The sequence below is a fragment of the Anser cygnoides genome, chromosome 7 (assembly GCF_040182565.1).
Source record: "Anser cygnoides isolate HZ-2024a breed goose chromosome 7, Taihu_goose_T2T_genome, whole genome shotgun sequence".
Taxonomy (NCBI): domain Eukaryota; kingdom Metazoa; phylum Chordata; class Aves; order Anseriformes; family Anatidae; genus Anser; species Anser cygnoides.
The window spans coordinates 10,369,806-10,388,279 of NC_089879.1; the positions used below are offsets into that span (position 1 = coordinate 10,369,806).

General features: G+C 38.1%; 1 long non-coding RNA gene across 10 annotated transcripts in view; it reads left to right on the forward strand.

Moving 5' to 3' along the window:
• LOC136791318 (uncharacterized) overlaps positions 1-18,474 on the forward strand; it is a 225,869-nt gene that overhangs the window by 131,313 nt on the left and 76,082 nt on the right. For 8 of the 10 annotated variants that reach the window (XR_010833046.1, XR_010833048.1, XR_010833047.1 and 5 more), the window contains exon 4: positions 2,348-2,460. The exons of the other annotated variants lie outside the window; for them this stretch is intronic. This is a non-coding gene — a long non-coding RNA (uncharacterized lncRNA). The remainder of the gene's footprint in view (positions 1-2,347; positions 2,461-18,474) is intronic. 10 annotated transcript variants of the gene reach the window in all.

An 18,474-nucleotide genomic window follows, 5' to 3' on the forward strand; every position in this document is an offset into this window, starting at 1 on the left:
TCACCAACAGTTTTGAAATGTGAATTCCCATTGCTGCTTTGAAAATGAGCCAAAAGAGCATTTTATTTTGACTTAGTAATATTAGAGAGCTCTCTACTGAGGCTGTCCAGATCTTTTGAATTATTTGAATTTAGATAGGATGAAGTAAGAAAAGCAAGCTCCTGTTCTACAGATTTAATAGTACAGAAGAGTAGGTCTTCCATACAGCTGAACCTAAAGGCAGAGTTTAGCTCAGATACTTTATTGTAACATTGTCATCACCTCCTTTAGATTTTTTCTATCACTGTACATCGCAGCTGAGCAGGCTGTGTTAATAATTGTTCTTTTTTAAAAAACTATGAATGTAACCCCTGTTTGCCTTCTTTCAATTTTATATTTTTCTTTCTTTTTTTCCAAAAAAAAAAAATTGTTGAACTAGTCAAAATGGTGCTGAAGAATTATTTTCTCTTACACAAACTATGTGTTTCTGCTACAGATGAATTTCCTCCCCAAATTCTGCAGGTGAATTTACTCCCAAATCAAACTCTTGCTACATGACACCAGCTGCACAGAATTCAAATCAATATAAAAGGCCTCATGCAGAGTTAATCTTGTTTGGGTGGTTCAGCAGTTGTATTTAGCTGCTATGTGCTGGTTTACAGAGAATACCTAGGAATTAATTTCTTATTAATGAGCATCTTGAGTTACAATATTAATGCCTGGCTCATCAAGAGAAGGTAAGTGCTGTAGAGTTCCTGTAGCAGCCTGTAAACTGTATTGTTTAATAGAAACTTCTCTCAGAATTTTCAATGACAAACTTGATGGTCTTGAAAAGATCTGAGCTTGTATCTTTGCAGTGACAGTGAAATAAATGTGATAGTTTAAAGAAGCATATGGATTATTACCATTTTTCTGTGGTTAAATGGGTAGTATGTACTTTAAACATCAGTAATGAGTGATTGAATTGTACATTGCCTGACAATGAAACTCTGCATTCAAAGACTATAACCGGTATATACTGTTTAGTGCATACTAGAGCCTTAATCAACATCTTGGAGATAATCTTCATTTCAGTATTTCCTAACAAATGTTTAGATTTGGAAATGTAACTAGTGTTTGATGCTGGGATTTGTGTCTGTTTAGGTACTTTCTTTCAGAAATCAGCACAAATTCTCCCATAGTTTTTGACTACTGGCATTAATTCAGCAAGAAGAAACCACAGGGCAGTGTTTTCCATCTGTACATTACATAGCGGAACAGGGCTTGGGAAAGGAAGCATACATAGCCACTCACTAAATCTAGCACAAGAGTGAAGAACTCCAGTGCTAAAACTTTGTAATTAAAACCTTGGCAAGATGTTAGAGACATTTTTATTTTCCCATCATTTTAAGCAATGCAAGAAGCAAAATATTTTACTGATTAAAAATGGTTTAATAATTTAAATCTCATAGGAGATATTATTTTTAGACAAGTTTTGTTACTAAATCCATAAAAAAGAAAGTCAAATATCTTGGTACATCACCCTTTAAACTGATACAGGATATATAAACACAACTTTGTTTCAAACCATTTATGAAGAACTGGTAAGTTTAGGAATAACAGTGGTGCTGTGCTTCAGCCTTGACTTCTGGCACCACCATTTGGAATGAAAGATTATTTGAAATAAACAGGCAAAAATTCCTTTAATGCTTATGCCCATGTATGACAAGGGAGAAGTCAGAGCAGTGAGTGTATGAAATGAGATTACAGTTTAGATAAGATCCACAGAATAAAAGTGGACCCTCTATTACTGTCTTTGTCTACTCATGAAACATCAGACTTCTCTTGGATTGTTTTGATCACAGAGTGGCCTGCTTATGTATAACCTGAGAAGCTGAAGATAAGTTATTCTTCAATAATTAAGTCACTTTACTGATTAGGCTTGACTTTTCATGCTCAGTCTCATTTCAAAAGATGATGACAAAGGCCCTTAATCTCTTGAAAATTTTGAGAAAAATAAAACCTGCAGTAAATGGGAATAAGAAGTATGACTGGATCATTGGTTTCTAGATCAAGGTGGTGTACATCTTCAACTAGTTCTGCATTTTGTGGTGTGTATGAAGCAAAGTGAGAGTGAATTCCAGGGATAGCATAAGGGAAACACATGAGTAAACCACATGAACGTGAAATTTATGTTTAAATAAGCCTTTCCAGACAAACTAATGTTTTCATAGCAGGGTCAGATAAAGACAAAGTGGTTCCTCTTCTGAAATAGGAGTTCTGTCTTTATTTTCAATGCTTTTGAAGTTGTCACCTGAACTGCTAAAAATTCATGGGAAGGCCAGAATATTGCATTATCTGAACTCATGGTTTCACATTTTTGTCTTAGTTGTGGAGTACTGAAAGTCACTGTGGTTCTTCTGGTGAAGACCATGGGACCTTCCATACCAAGAAACATATCTAGGCTTGAGCAAATCCATGTGTTCAATCAGAACAGCAAAGGTAACTCTAGAATGGTGGCTCCTATCTTCAAACATCTGACTTTAGAAGTAGTTTACAATTTTTTTTATTATTTTTTTTTCTGGCTAATACAGTTGTCTGTCTGGAATATCCCATTTTTGGGAGCTAGAAATGGGTGAGGTAGTGTTTTTCTGCTGCTTAATGTAAGAGTAACGGAGTGCTTGTTTTGTTCTAAGACTCATTTTGAAGAAAGTGTTAAATAATCAGGCTGGGAGGAAAAGTGGTGGGCAATGATGACAAATTACTTTTTAAAAAGTTTTTCTAGAACTTTTAAGACCCAAATTGTAAGCTTTTCCTGGCATTTTTTCCTTGTAGAAATACGTGATGATTGACAATTTGATCTTGCACCCAGGTACACAATCTTGCATTTTGTATTAGATGCTGCATTAAGGATGCATTAAAGTGGATTTGAAGAACTCTAGGTCTGTTTGTATTTTATTCTGAATCAGTAAAAGAGAACTGGTGAAAGCAGTAGCTATGCTGTAAATTCATTGTTGTATCCCACAGAAGGCTTTTAAGTTATTCAAGCTGTCTTTTCACAAATCTAATAATTTGTGTTGTGTGAAAAGTGATTACGTTAACTGTGAATTCTTGTCTACTTGGTGATAAGATCATATTATTTGCTCTACTGCTGTGATGAGCATCAACTGCTACCTTTTGTTACTGTACATGAAATGAGCTAACTCTAGAGATCAACAGAAAAATGTCCTTCCCACTGAAAATACAACTAGTGCTCTTGCTGGCAATAGCTATGGAGGGACTGGTGATTAATTTTGCCGGCATGACTTTGTACTATTTTAAGTTTCCTCTTCCCATGGGGAACTCTGAGCTGGTTGACCTAGTTGAATCCTAAAGACCTCTTATATAGCTAAAGAGTCAAAATAGAGCCAGTCAATTGACACAAAAGGTCAGAGATGCCATTAGGGATGGAATTGGTTAGGGATGTCTTGATGTACTAGAGTCTTCTGTAGAAAAATGTCTTTTACCAACCTGACCCAAGATGAAATTTCTCACTGAAACAGGAGAGATGTTACAGAAATACTCAGGATTAGAGTATTTGTTTAAGAAATTGAATTCAAAGCCCATGATTCAGACCAAGAATATGAACTTGAGTTTTATAAATCCTGGACAAGTATTGTCCTTACTGCTAAGTTATCAACATTAAATTTTCTGTCATTTCTCATTGCAATGTTTGATTTGCAAATCACACAACAAATCCAAAGTATCCTCTCATGTTATAGTTTTAATAGTCAGCCTATACATTACTGCATTGCTGACCTATTCTTTCTGTATTTTTACAAATGATTCTGAATAGTCTCAATTAGTCTGTTGTAGACTTGGATGGTTTCTGCTGTTTTTTTTTTTTCACTCCATTTGTAGCCTGTTACCTGGAAGAGTTCGGTGCTATAACCTCTGGTTTTTCAAAACATTTCAAAAGAAGTGTGGTGTGCAGAAATGAAACATGAATGTAGTCAGGCAATGTGTTGCTTTTACTTTGTGATTTATTGGAGGAAACACTATTGATTTCAGGCATCAATGACAAAATTTGTTGACAATAAATCACCTAAAAGGTATGGCAGGAATAATAGGTGGGTCAGGAACAGAACATAACTTGAGACTTAACTTGGTTCTTGTGTTTAGAAAGCAGGTTGTAACTGGTCATCTTGTTTCTGTCTGAAGTCTGGATGAAAATAGGTGGGCACCTGCAAATGATCACTTTAAATTTCTGCTAGCTTGATATAAAATGTAACATTGCCTAGAAATGTCCATTTCTCTCCATTGACTGCAGCAGTATGTTTTTCAGAAAACTTTTTATATTGTCATTAAATGTGGCTGGAGTGTTTAATGATATGGCTTTATAATTCACTGAGTATTCTGAGGAGCACTGAATTAATTTTTCAATTGAAACAGTTCATTTACCAGAAAATATCTACAAATTTTACTGCTGCTACAGTTTCTGGTGAGGAAAGCTATAAATCACCCAGCTATGTTATTTCTCTGAAAGCTGCTAATCAGACTATCTGCCCATGCCCCCTGTATCTTGAGGTTATTTTGGATAGTCCAGCTCATATGGAAGATTTGTGGTATAGAATGGGTCAAATAACATGATCCATTACCTTTTCAGTAATTAAAGGTGAGGTTTCTTGACTTAAATCAATTATTTTCAGGGTTAGCTTCTTTAACTTACAGAAGCTGTCTATCTGTACAGCTACATTCTGCTGGAAGTAACTTTGGAATACTTCTTCCTTTGCCTTGAGGTAGTTAAAACAACTAATGCTCTTCATGTTTTTCACAGCATAGCCTTGGTAAGTCCTTTTTATGAGGTGATAACTTCGGGTCTTTACAAGATCTAGGGAGTCTTCTCTCTAGCTCTGTGTTCAGCGGGCAGCGTTCAAATAGAATGGAAACATCTCTTTGGTTCTGAAAGGCTGTGGAAGCAGCAGTACAAGTGTTTTTCTGTTGCAGAGTTTTTTTAATTTCTTGATTCAAAACACCACTTCTGTACTGAAAGCTTAGCTCTTTATACAGGATATTTTTGAGTGATGGGGAGATGGAAAGAGAAGCAGAGGTTTAGGATCAATCATAGCAAAACTGTGGAGCTGAATTGGATGGCTTCATAGTAGTTCTTCTCTAACGCAACTTCAAGCTTTAGAGTAAGTTGAATTTGCATAACATGTACTGGGAAAAAAAAAACACAGCAGTCTTGCTGTGTTTATTACTGTCAAAGAAATTTTGGGCTTCTTTTTAAAGTCCCAACCATAAAAGCTTCATGATTATACAATCTTTCTTCTAGGGAAAACAAATTCCTAGTCCTTGTGTTTGCAGTGAAAAGATGAAAGATGCCTTAAAGGTTCAAAAGCAAGAAATTCTGGATTTCCTACTGTTCAAGTTAACTACAGTGAAGGAAAGAATGCCTATGTATTGTACATTTGTCAGAATATTCAAGATAAAAGAAAAATCATTGATTGTTTTCCAGATAGGAAAAATAAGACATTAACATAAGTTCTTTGCTCACTGTGCTGGCATAGGATCTTTAAGAATTCCAGCAAAGACCCCTTACTTAAAGCTAGAAAAGTTTCTGAATTGCCTTTAACAGGAGAATTATAATGGGATTTTTTTGACTATAATGAGCTGCCCAAGCGTTGTTAAATACATAATTCTGAGAAGTCATTGAAATCCTTGTTTTCACTCATACAGATTTTCACATTCTGGTTATGGTTTGGTTGTCTGAGCAGGACTTCTCTACTTCTGTCTGCATCCCTCTCTTGCTCCACCTCCTGCCCATCTTTTTACACAATTTGCTTATCTATTTATTTCTGTGTTCCTTTGCTTTCTTCCATGCTACAAAATAAATGAACCTTTGCTTTTCTTAAACCATTGTAGTCTGGAATAAAAACTATTTTTTACTGATATTTTGTGAAACACAAAAATTTCTTACCTGCTGCATTTACTAGTAGCTCTGAGTGGGAAGAACATTCAGCTAGCTTTTATAAGAGATGAGAATTTAGTGGCTATGAAAAAATTGAGAAATCTTTTTTTCCTTAAGTGTTTGATTTTTTTTTAATTTTTTTTTTCCTGGAGCAAAGGTCAGAAGTCTGTATTTCAGCACAAAAGGAATTTCAATGAAACCTGCTCCAAGCAATTTTTTCTATTGCTTTTTAATACTTACCCTTTAGCATGCTTCCTTCTCTACTTTGACATTTAGCTTTAATCTGTGTGTAGCCGTAAACATCACTTCTGTGCTCAGATTTGAGTCTGCCCTAGTGCCCTTGAGACAACTTGTAGAGGTGAAATGCATAAGAGGAACATGGCAACAATGTCATTGTGTCATTTAAGAACAGATCCTTTTAAAAAAAAAAAAGGAACAAAGTCACAAGTATTTTATTTTTGCTATCTAAAATATTAAGATCAACCCAAAATTCCCTGCATATGAACACAAGATTTAAACTAGAAAGAAATTCAATTCATACAAATAACTTTTCACTGTAATTAGACAGGAAGAGATCTGTATAGCAAGCTGCAAATGTCAAGAGTCCATTTGGCTTTTTGTTCCCAGGAGGGATGTGTTGAACACAAGTTATTTGAATTTCATTCTGAGGTAACTTACATCCTGATCCTCTCAACCAGACAATCAGAAAAGCAGGACTAGAATTGGTCTCAAGAGCTCATCTAGCATAATTCTTGTTGTCAAACAGGATCAGATGTTTCTGTAGCACTACTGTTTGATGCTCATGTAGCTTGCTAAGATTCCAAGATTGGAAGCTTCACCAAGGGTTTTGAAGAGGGATTACTCCTTTCTTCTTTGCTACAGTGTATTGAGTATATGGAGATCTGCATTATGTTCATTAGGCTTCTTTATGATCATCCTTTTCATCCATCTACTCTGCATGAGTAGATACCTGGAATATGGGTGACTTTAGATATCTAAATTCTCCTCTGTAGGCCTGATGGAGAATTTTACCTTAAAACAGTCTTGTAGGTGAAAGGTGCAAATTGCACACTTCAGAACTGTCTCAAATCTTTTCAGCTGGAAAGATGAGCTCTTTAGACCCATGTTTATTTAATGCTAGAGTACTTATCTTTAGGCCATTTTTTTAATTAGATGCGTTTACTGTAAGGCCAAGACAGTGGTGACTATTTAGTACAACTGTGTAGCCTTTCAACAGGAAAAGTATTTTGCTGGTGTAAAGCAACACATCCTAAAAATCCTGCCAGGATGTCTATTTTCAACATGATTATGGAATAAGCCACGTTGGACTGAAAGTCTAATAAGGTATAACCAACTTCAGTTTTTAATAGGGATTGGCCAGTATGAAACACTTTGTGTTTTGTCTCTTCCTTAATAGACTCCTGACTATGGTCAGGTAGGAAACACATAGAAAAACTTCTCATCCCACTTCTAGCTCAGATTGCAGAAGGAAAATAAGTGAAGAGAGCAGCAATGTTAAAAATCAGAAAAATAATTAGCTATTCACTTTTTAAGTTCTATAAAGACTACTGGGCTTTTAAGCTGGAGAGTCTGTAGAGAAAATTTGCATGAAAGTACAGATTTCCCAAAAAAATGTTCAATGGGAACATGCCAATTTCAGTAGGTTTCCTTCAGTACAGAAAAGTAATAAAAATTGTCAGTACTTACTATCTGTTACTTGGATAAAAAAAAAAATTGAAAAGTTATTTTTAAATTAGAACAGTAACAGTACTAACTAATTTAAACTAACAGTAGTTAGTTTAAATGCAGTAAAGGCCAAGAGGAAAGATGGGGAAGTTCCATTATCATTCAACTTTGGGAGTGGGGCAGGGAAGGAGAGCATTTAGGTCTACCCCTGAATGCTTACGCGTGGTCACACAGTGGAGCATCCTGCAAAAAAAAAAGGGGGCTTTTTCTGAATCTTCTACAAGCAGAATCAGAATGAGCCACTTCTGCTCAGACCATAAATGTGACTTGCTTGAGGACCACCTCAGATTCTCCTTAAAGGAAGAGTTAAAAGTGCACAACTCCCACAGTTCCTCTGTGGGTCTCAGATGATCTGAAGTCAGTTTGAGATGATGCCCATGCTCTCTGGAGTCATTGTGATCTGGAGAGCTTGTTTGGCATCTGCAGCTGCTCACATTTGTTAACTTCCTGCCAATTCAGGCCTTCTAAAACAACCAAACTCCATTCAGAAGATCCAGGCTGTAATGCAGTAATTTCTAAATGCTAATATTATCTATCATGAAAACCATTTAGGCTGTTTGATTACACTGGTCACTTTTGCTCTGGCTCAATGAACTCATGACTCAGCCTCTCAGTACAGATGTAAGAGGAGACAGCTTAAAGCAGAGATGCTTTAGTTTTCCTGGAACTCTGTAGTGAAACTTCCATAGCTTACAAAGTTTCATGTTACCTGCAATGTTTTTCCCTCTATGTTAAATCCCTTTAGGACCTCATTCAGGAAAGCATTTATGTGTACACTCAGCTGGAGATACGCAAGGGGTTCTACCATCTGCTGTAAGATTTCTTAAAGGCTGACATTTAAGTGGATTTAAAGGAGCTGAACGCTTCTCAGTTATTTTGTGTGCCAGGAGACTTTATCTTCACTATAACTGATTTATGGTCCTCTGTCCTGAAAATTAGTCCATAATCCTCACTGGACGTCTTCACCGTGAAACCTTAGGGATTTTGTGGAATCTGAGTCTTCATTTGGAGCTAATCTTTGCATGCATAGGACTATCTATTTTGATTTACCTGTTCCTACTTTCTTATTTATGTCTTGGGGGGGGGGGGGGGGGGGGGGGAATGCTGAAATCAAGGGAACACTTTGAAGAGGAAAAGATTGCCACTTCTCTTAACAGTTGCCAAAGCAGTGTCAGAACACTTTACCACAACCTCATGCTTTGTCCTAGGGAATGGGATGTTATTATAGGAGGATGACCTTTGTGGTGCTCCATATGTATACTTAATTTAGGGAACCAATGTGTTACCTGTTTTAAATTAAGGAAGCCAAGAACCTCAGGAGAGTCTTCAGTAGAACTGTTGTACGCACCACAGTCTAAGCTTAGACAGCAGGCAAGCCCTCTTCTACAGTTGTACCAGTCTTTATGATAATCAACAAGTGGCTTGGAAACCCTACTACCCAGCTAATTTTCTGGAGGGCTCCCTCCTGCAGAGATCAACTATGTACCACCCAAGGAAAGAAAAATGATGTACTGTTGGACTGATAAATGCTTTTGTCATATTTAATTGGGATTATTCATTTAGCCCCTTCCATTTTTCCACGCAGAGGTTAATCACCAATGCTCACACAGCCTAAAATGTGATCTGAGTGGAAAATTCAAAATCTTTGAATTACAGCAGTTAAGGAGCCCTCTGATTTATCATTTACATTTTTTCTACAGTGCTTGAAGGACTTTGCTTTAAAATTACATTAAAACAAAAACAGCCAGAGAGCTGTCTTATTCAAAATGTATAATTAAGACTCTATTCAGGATTTGTTTTAGTTTTGTTGTTGCTTTTTTTCCTCTTCATTCCTTGTTCTTTCAAATTCTGTTTCTTTGTAGGAGAACATTTCCTGTACTGTAAGGCAACTTGTGCTGCACCACACTGCACACCATTAAGAAAATACTTCCTCTCCTGCCAAATGGGAAGAATTTGAGGATTTCAAGGTTGAAGTTAGCTTTTGTATTTTCAGTGTATTTCAAAGATATACAATATCCTTATTATTTTAATTTATTATCTGATAGGTCACTTCTACCCTGAGTAGTAATTTTTAGTTCAGCTTTCCATGATGGTATCCAGACCCCTTTTAAGTCCTTTGTCAGTTTTTAGGCCAACAAGTATAGATATCTAATGGTATTCCTTCAGTGTGTGATTGAGTCACAGTAATAATCTGTAACTGTGGTCTTCCCCCCAGGCTTGATCAAATCCAGACTCAACATTCCTGCATAACCATTTTTATTCTAACCATATCTAATGTAAATTGTTCAGTCTGCAACTTTTCTTTAAACCTGGTCAGGACATGTGCTACAACTTTTGCAGCACTATGTGTTGAGAAATGAACGTCCACCTCTGTCTCAAGAGATGCAGACCTAAGCCAATAGCCCCCTATTGTAGCTGTCTATCCAATATGTTATGGCCACGTTTTCATGTCAAAGGTCAGCATATCTTCACATACAGCTACCTGGTCAGATGTGAATGTTTGAATGTCTATATCAGTTACTATACTGATATGCCTTGGCTAATATCACTGAAGCTTCTGGCTTTAAGCTTGATGTTGTAGCTTAGGCTCAATGTGCTGGAAGAGTTGTGGACTGTGGTTCAGGTAGTGCAGGTCTGGAGTGGCAGGCTTTGCCAGCAAAGTTCCCTTTCCTACTCCATCAAGAAGGCATCAGAACATGGTGTTGTTTCCATGACCTCTTCTCCAATTCTCTCTGCGCTTTCTCAGAATGTACTTCTTATAACTACAGCTCCCCATTACTCACTCAGGTTGATAAGTAGAGACATGCACTTCATCTGCTTTTGTGTTGTTCCAGAGCCTCTCCTGAGAAGGTGGCTTCTTGAAATATGTCCTTCCTCAGCACAGATGTCATCTTTCATCAAATCAACTGTTATCCTGGCTGCTGCTGTGATTTACAGATTTCCATCAACTCTGTAGCAGTCAGATGCTGTTTATTTGTTGATTTAGCAAGAAGTTTCATACATATAAACCAGTCTTTTCAAGGTAGCATGGAAAATATCTAACATCACTGATATGAAGTAAATTTATTATTTTCTCTGAATAAAATAATTAAAAGGTCACCCCGTGGCCCACTGTTGAGCACCAGTGACCTCACTTCTGCTCTGTACATAGAACTTGATGTTCTGGTCTCCAGCCACTTCTGGGCTGCATTGCATTGATCACCTCCATAATTCATTTTTCCGTGAATGAGATATTACTGCTTTGCTGCCAAAGGAATTGAGTGATATTCCTGGTGCTGATGCTTAAGAAATATCTTTAAGATCTGAACTCTTCCTAACCAATGGATAATTTATTTCCTTTGCTGGCTTCCAAGAAACTCTCTGACAATAAAATACTGTTTCTGCCTTTTGATATTAAACATATCTTCAACAGTTTCATTGCTTTATCAGCTTCATTATGTTACTCAGTGAGCTGGTAGCATATCAGAAAAACAAGGGTGATCTGTATATATAACAAATTCTAAACATCCTCTTGAAGTTCAAAATGAAGAAAATTGGTTAAAGGAAGTTACCAAGTATGCATGGTTCAATTTTTGATAATGCACAATATGCAGTCAATAATACAATGAGTCTCTTCTGTTTTTTCTAATAGTCATTTTTTTCCAGGCAGAGCTGTTTGTCTTGTATGTGACATATTCAGAAAGTTTTCTGCTGTCTACTTATTTCAGTGAAAATGAACCATAAATTTTAAAGTAAGTGCTGATGAATTCAACCTCAAAAGTGCAGGTACTTTTTAGTTTGCTAAGAAATTGATCTTGCTCCATCTGCTCCACAGTTCAATAATGCTCCAGGATTTTTCAGAAGGTTAGGTGGACCACAGCATTGTGGCTTGGATGCTGGTAGCACATGGTGTTCTCTGCAGACCCACATGTGTCAGGGTCTGATCTAATACACAGCTGCAATGAATGCAGGGGACTCCATGACTGACAAAATTCCTCTGAATTCTACATCCCACCTGAATCAACCACTTTAAAAATAATCTTTGGTTTATTATTTGTGTGTGTGTGTGTGATACCTGACCTAGACAATCTTCAAACAGGGAAACAAAGGAAAAGTGTCTTCTCAGTTCTTTAGTGAGATGCTTCTGTCCTTCAATACCCTTATTCCTTTCTTTCTGGGGTGACTTTGTCAATCCTTTAACATCTAAAGACACAAAATTCTGAGGTTTGCTAAACAAGTGGAAATTCTGTACTGACTTGCAAAGCTGCAGATTTAATACTGCTATCCAGAATCCAAGCTTTGGGGTATTTACCATTGTTCTTGAAGTCGTAAGCTTCTTTTCTCCAGGGGCAGAAAAGAACAACATTTCCTTCTGAATCATTACATTCAATAATTGAAGATCTAACATGCTAAGTAGAGTTTCTTTCTCTGGAAGCAAAAACAATTCCTGCAGCCAATATATAAGGCTAAATAGCAAAGTGTCTCATTCCACTTACTCTAATGCTTCCCTGACTGAATTTTCTCAGATTTTACCATATTCTGAGTGGATTATGAATGTGGTTAAAGTTATGGAAGGAAGCTGTCAAGCAAAACCAGCAAGACAACTTAATTTCCCAAGTGTGTTTTTTTTTATTTCATACAAAATCTTAAAAAAAAAAAATCAAGCTATACAAAATTCTGAATACCAAGTAAAAAAAGAAAACTAAGTTCTATCTCTTGACTGTAGTGCTTTTGGAAGTTTTCTGGGTGGTTCTGGTATTTTTGTCCCACTAGCTGTATGCAGTTTATATAAAGAAGGAATGAAAGGGTCTTTTAGCTTTAACTTGGGTTATTCATGGACCGCATCAGAATACAAAATTATCCTACATAGCCCATATAGCAGTAAGCCTGATTTTTTTGGGGCTTGGTTTAAAAAGGTTTAGAAAATGCCTTGTAAGAGTTGCTATAAAGAATTTTATTAAAAACTGTGTCCTCCAAGAAGACAGCAGTCGGAGGAAGAATAACACCCTTGCCTTGATAATGTGCTCAAATCTTTACACATTGTTATGCACTAGCATCTAAGTCCAAAGACACTTGGAGGGTAAGAAATTTCCTGTCCATTAAGTCAAAAGCATGGACTCTAATCTAAATATTGCCAGAGTCTAAGAGGGTTTAAAGGTCTAATTATCCATTTGGTAGTAGTAGTTCTGAAAGGAAAGCTATTGAGCTAGAGCCAATGGGCCAGGGGAAGAATGAGAAAACCTTCATCACCATCACCAACCTGATACTGTGTGGATGTCTGTTTTTGGAAGAGTATGGGAACAGTGTCCCTAGAGGCAAAGATCTTTTTTGCTTGAAAAAAGGTGACATAGCTACCCAGACAATAAAGCTCCTGATAATACTCTTGTGTAGGAATTGTTAAACCTTTATAAATTCAGTTGTATGCCCATCACAGGAATAAGCAGCTATGTACATCTGAGTCCTCTGCTCTTTATAAAGTTTTAACTGTGTGGGGGTGTGGGGTTTTTTTGTCTTCGCTTGTAGAAACTGCATTTCCAGTGCTTGGCTGCATCTGTCTTTCTCCAAGTGAAAGATAGGTTCAGAGCATGTATACTCTTGGTCTTGCTTAGCATAGCAAATCAGTGTTGAGACACTTGAACAGACATCTGACTGCAGGAGAGAGGTAGAACGTGAATAGGCTGCTTTTCTGGAAACATTTCTTCTGTTTCCAACACATAGTTATGTCCAAGCACATGACAGAGAAAAGACTGCTCTAGAACCATCTGACTCACATTCACAGGACCTGATTTTAATTTAAACATCTCTGAGATGAATTTAATGTGAGACTTTCCCTGAAGCTGAATGACAATGTTTAGGACTGTTACCAGTCCTGCTGCAAACATCCTGTGTCTACAATTGCATCTGAGACATGTAATCGCCCACATAGTTGTACCTCTATATGTAAGAGGTGGAGATGGAGCTTCTGCTTCTCAAATGAGCATGGGGCTGCTGAGCAGGAAATGTATTATCCAGGCACAAGATATTGGTTGGTCACTAACCCTCATCAATTCATTAGCTTAGGCTAGTTGTGGGTGTAGACTGTCAGAGCTGAACACGACTGGTTACACTGGGGCTGTGTGAAGGCTGTCCTGGCAGCTCTCAGTTAGGTACCCTCAACAGAGGAATAAAGGGAATGGAGGATCTCTTCCCAGTCCAGCATGATCTGGTACAGTTAACATGGAACAGATAACAAGGTTATTGCTGATCCAGGACAGAGTTTTCCTACCATTCTGCCATCTCCTTCCTAAAGCAGAAGAGAATGACCTCTGCAGCTTGCTGAGCCAGCATCCCTTTTCTGTGCTGTGAATCATCACAGCAAGGGCTTCCATCTGCAGGGAGCAAGAATCCTGGCACAAGCTGGCACCTTGCAGTAGTAGGTCAGTGTGCAGTGGCACAGAATGGAGAAGGGACAAAACAACACAGGAGACACAGCAGCTCTTTACCGGGGCGGGGAATGTTGAATGAAAAAGGAAATCAGTCTCCAGTCTAGATGTAATAATATATCACTGGAATAACACCCAAGAGCATTCCCAGCCTGTACCCAGCTGAAAATGTCCACTTCATTATCCGCTTCATTATAGTCCCATAGATAAGCCATGAACATGCTTTTGATCCACTTCTTTTTCTTGCCTATGTCCTGTGGAGAAAAGTCTGCAACTAAGCAGCCAAATATTTTTACTGCTGTGGGTTTGTGGTCAGCATTTACTGGAGTTGATAGAAAATCTCCCCTTCACTTCTGTGGATGTTGGATGAGACTTCGAAAAAGTGGCATTTAAAAGAGGGAAAAAAAAAATTAAGAGTGTCTGAGCTAATTAGATGTGCTGGCATGTGTACTGTTCCCTCCATCTGCCATGCTTCAGACAGCTATATGACTAGGAACAATAATTCTTCACAGTCTCATGGCAGATACCATATGGCTTCAGAAAAATCCTCTGGCCCTGACTCCTAATGGTATTGGACTACAAGTTTGTGTGCTCTAACATTTTTGTTACATCTGATTTCACATTAACCAGTTCAAGTTTTACCTGTGATTCCTTCTGAATTCAACAGCGGATTGATTTTAATCAGCTTTTGGGTTCCAAAGTAGCTGGCCAAAATGTTATAAATCTAACATCTGAACAAATTGCCTGGCAAAAGAGATGTAGGAGATATCATTATATAAGTAACATCACTAGAAAAAAGGCCCAAACTTCTTCAGGAAGCATTCTCTACTTCCTTTCCTCTTTAGATGGTCCAGTTATGAAACATTGACTTCATTTACTTGGTTTAAGTTTGCACAGTCATTCTCTCTGTGCCTCAAAGGATCATGCATAGAACTTGTCAAAATACGCACATTCAGAAGATGATAACAAAACCTGAATGTGGGTATTCATACAAAATTAGTTCAGAGGTTTTGCATTTAAGACTCCTTTTCAAACTTTCTCTTTCAGCAAGGTTGTAACAGACACAGAGGCTGTAGACAACAATCTGCAAAAGTTATAGTATCAAAGATTGTTAAAATCAAGCAGTAATCAGGTTAGTTCATCATTGCTAAAGAAATGAACCCAGAAACTGGTCAGGTTAAATGGTATTCTTACAGTGATTAAAAGCTTTTTTTAATCCCTTTTTGGCTCTGATACCAAACAAAGGCAAATAGCTTCTTGGAGGTCTTCTTGGAGGAATTCTGCCTTAAGTGCAAGTTGACTCAAGGGCGGCCTTTCCTTCTCATGACTCTGCATAAGCCACCTGAAAATAAGACAAACTGTCTTATTTGTTCTAAGCTACCGCTGTGCCATTCTGTGTCTCTGTCAAGTGACTTTATCTTTCAAGCCTCAGTTTCCTCAACAATCTTTGAATACCTGGAGGTTAGCGATAGAAGGACAACTGGGAGGACTTCTGTTTAGAAACGGGTTGTTTACCTTTACTGCAAGTGAAGTGGTCAGATTCAGGCCTTTCTAGAAGGACCTTGAAATCCAAAGCTCTGTGTTTTCCTGCACATTTCTGGCAGTCTTGCTAGCATCTCACTGCTTGTTTTTCTGTCATTTATCAACCAGAATGCAGATCCATAAAATCATTTTCCTTTCGGTGAGCCATTTGAGGAACCAAGAAAGGAAGAAGACAGTAACAAGACTATACTCACCCCTACAGGGACCTGCAGTTTCCTAGAAATTGGACCCAACTTCCAGCATCTGGTATTTAGTCAGGAAAAGAGCTTCATTAGAGTTTTGGTTGAGAAACAGATGGGATGGTTGTTTCTCTGAGGAGCTGGGGGATTGACAGAGACATAAATGCTTGATCAAGGCAGGCAGGATGCTTAGGGTGGAGACAAGAGGCTCTCAGGTGGGATTCCTATGCAAAGGGATTTAGAGTAATGAACACTGAAACAGGGAGAGGATTTGTGTGCCTCATGAAGGTATGATGGGAAGAGAGGGGCCCAGGCGGTCACCCCAAGGAAAAGAGGAGATGTCTTGGTTCGGTGCCACCAGGCTGGGGACTCCAGGGAAGCGTGGAGCTTCTTCCCTCATCATAGCTGTGCTCATGCCTGAGGGATGAGGGCTCTTGCAAGGGCGGAAAAGCTTTAGGCAGCTCAGTGGCAATGGCAGTGGTAGCAGCAATGTGAACCTTACAAAGTAACTCCCTATTCCACAATGAGGGTAGTGGTGGGAGGCAGCAACCATGGCAGTGGCCACTGCGGCCTTCCCAGACTCTGCTGAAGCTTTGTAAGCACCAGGAGCTCAGAAGGAGAGCAGAAGTTTTTCATGTGTCACTGAGATCCTCAGGGAAAAAAGCTCTCCGGGGGGCTGATATATCTGAATAATATTTCAGTATTTCTTGCTGTCAGTGGAATGGGAGGTTTTTTTCATTGAGGCCTGTTGGTGCCTCATGGTGTAACTGGTAACAAGTACCTGGTGTCAATTAAGAGTCCCAAATGCTTCCTTTTCTCTGTGGAGGAGGTATGGCAGGTACTGGCCACTGTAGTCGTGGAGGTTCACTTTGCAGAGAGGAGTAAAAGGCAGCCCTTTTTTTGTAAAGGGAACTGAATGCCTTGCCAGCAAGCATGCATCTTGATCTAGTCCATGCTGCAGTTTGAGCCAGTCAGGGACTGATTTTAATTTTAATGGATTATGTTTGCTTCAGGGATTTAGCACAAGTCAGAGCCAAAGCAGGCATGCTGGTTCCCTGATGTCTTCACCAGCTTTCAATGCATTCCTGCAATGTCTCCTCTCTGACAAAAGACATTACTAAATTAAATAGTAATGTCAGGGAAGTTACAAGTGTCTGACTGCCAAAATCAGAAGAGAAATTACAATGATATAATATCTCAGATTGCGCTCTGGTTTATGCTTTCCTTGACATACATGCTACTTGGACCAAAGGATGCAATACTGTGACCACCTCTGCTTCATCTCTGAAGCTCTTATTCTTTGCCTTGATTTTTTTTTTTCCTTTTCACGAACAAGGTTTTCTAGACACTGATTTATTTGGGCTGTTGTCTCTCAAGTAGATGTAAACACAGGGAAAAATTATCCTCAGGACAGTTTAGCAGAGGTTTTTCTCTGTGAGTAAAAGGGCTTTAGAAGACCGTTCCTACTGAGTTTATTGGTTTTCAGATGGAATCCAGGGGCCATTTATAAGGAGACTTATCTAGAGATTGCACACTGAGAAGGGACTGTCACGTAGAGACCGTGATTCACTTCTCTGTCAGTTTGCTGGCTGGAGTCTGCTGCATGGAATAACTCTTAACCTAGTTGTATCATTCACAAATATCAGAAAAACAAGGCAAAACTAAATACTCCCTCCTGAGCCACAGATGCTAGCAGAAACTGGTAATAGATGCAGAGCTTCTTCCCTTCAAAACTATGCATTTCTTATGATCAGTGATTAAAATCTTTAGACTTTATTTTCAGTCAGTACATTAAGTTTTCTAAAATTCTTATTTTGAACACTAAATGTATTATGTAACATTTATTTCCTGTGTCTGGTGCTTCACATCTTGGAGGTGAGGTAAAGAATCATAGTAAACTCTTAAAAAGAGGGCTTTCTTTGCCTTTTTTTAACTAAGTAGAATTCTAAGTGTGTGTCAAAAGAACAGAATGTATTTCACTTGTAGAGGTGGACAAACCAAGGCAAAAATAGTTGATGAGGTTTACTTGGAAGTGATACAGTACAGAACAACAAGGCATAGCTAGAAACAGAGTCCAGGAGGATGCTGGCCTGTGTAGTGATAAAGTTGTATCTCTTTGTGAGGCTTCTCTTGCTTCTTAGATTTACAGGTTACTCAGTAGTATTCAGTGATATTGCCATTTATTGCCTTAGCTTCCAACAGTGGGGGAGTGGGAGGTATTTTCTGCAGAAGGATAGTTATAGACAAGTGAGAAGTGCAACTGAGGGACTGAGAGAAAGGGTCTTTTAAAAAGTTCTGCTTACAAAGAATCTGTGTACGTTATTGCAGAAATAAAGCAGTAGACTATGGACACTAGATTGTAGCATAAAATAGCTAATAATACACTTGCAGCTTGTAACTACTTCCTTCTATAAAGAAGAACAAAAAACTCTTCTCCGGTACTGCACCTGAACCACACGTAATTTAATATATCATAGGTCAAGAAGAATCAGCAGGACATATGGTTTGGAAGGCTAGAAAACAAAGACTATCAAATTTTGTCCTGTTTCTCCTGTTGAGACTAGTAGACTCAATTTGACAAAAATTTATCTTTTCAGAAGACCTGTGGTGCTCAGAGGAGGATTTCAGAAACAAATAGGCTAGCCTTTGTAGTTTTTACTCTACCTGAAGTTTTATTCTGTATTAAAAATGTGTTCTA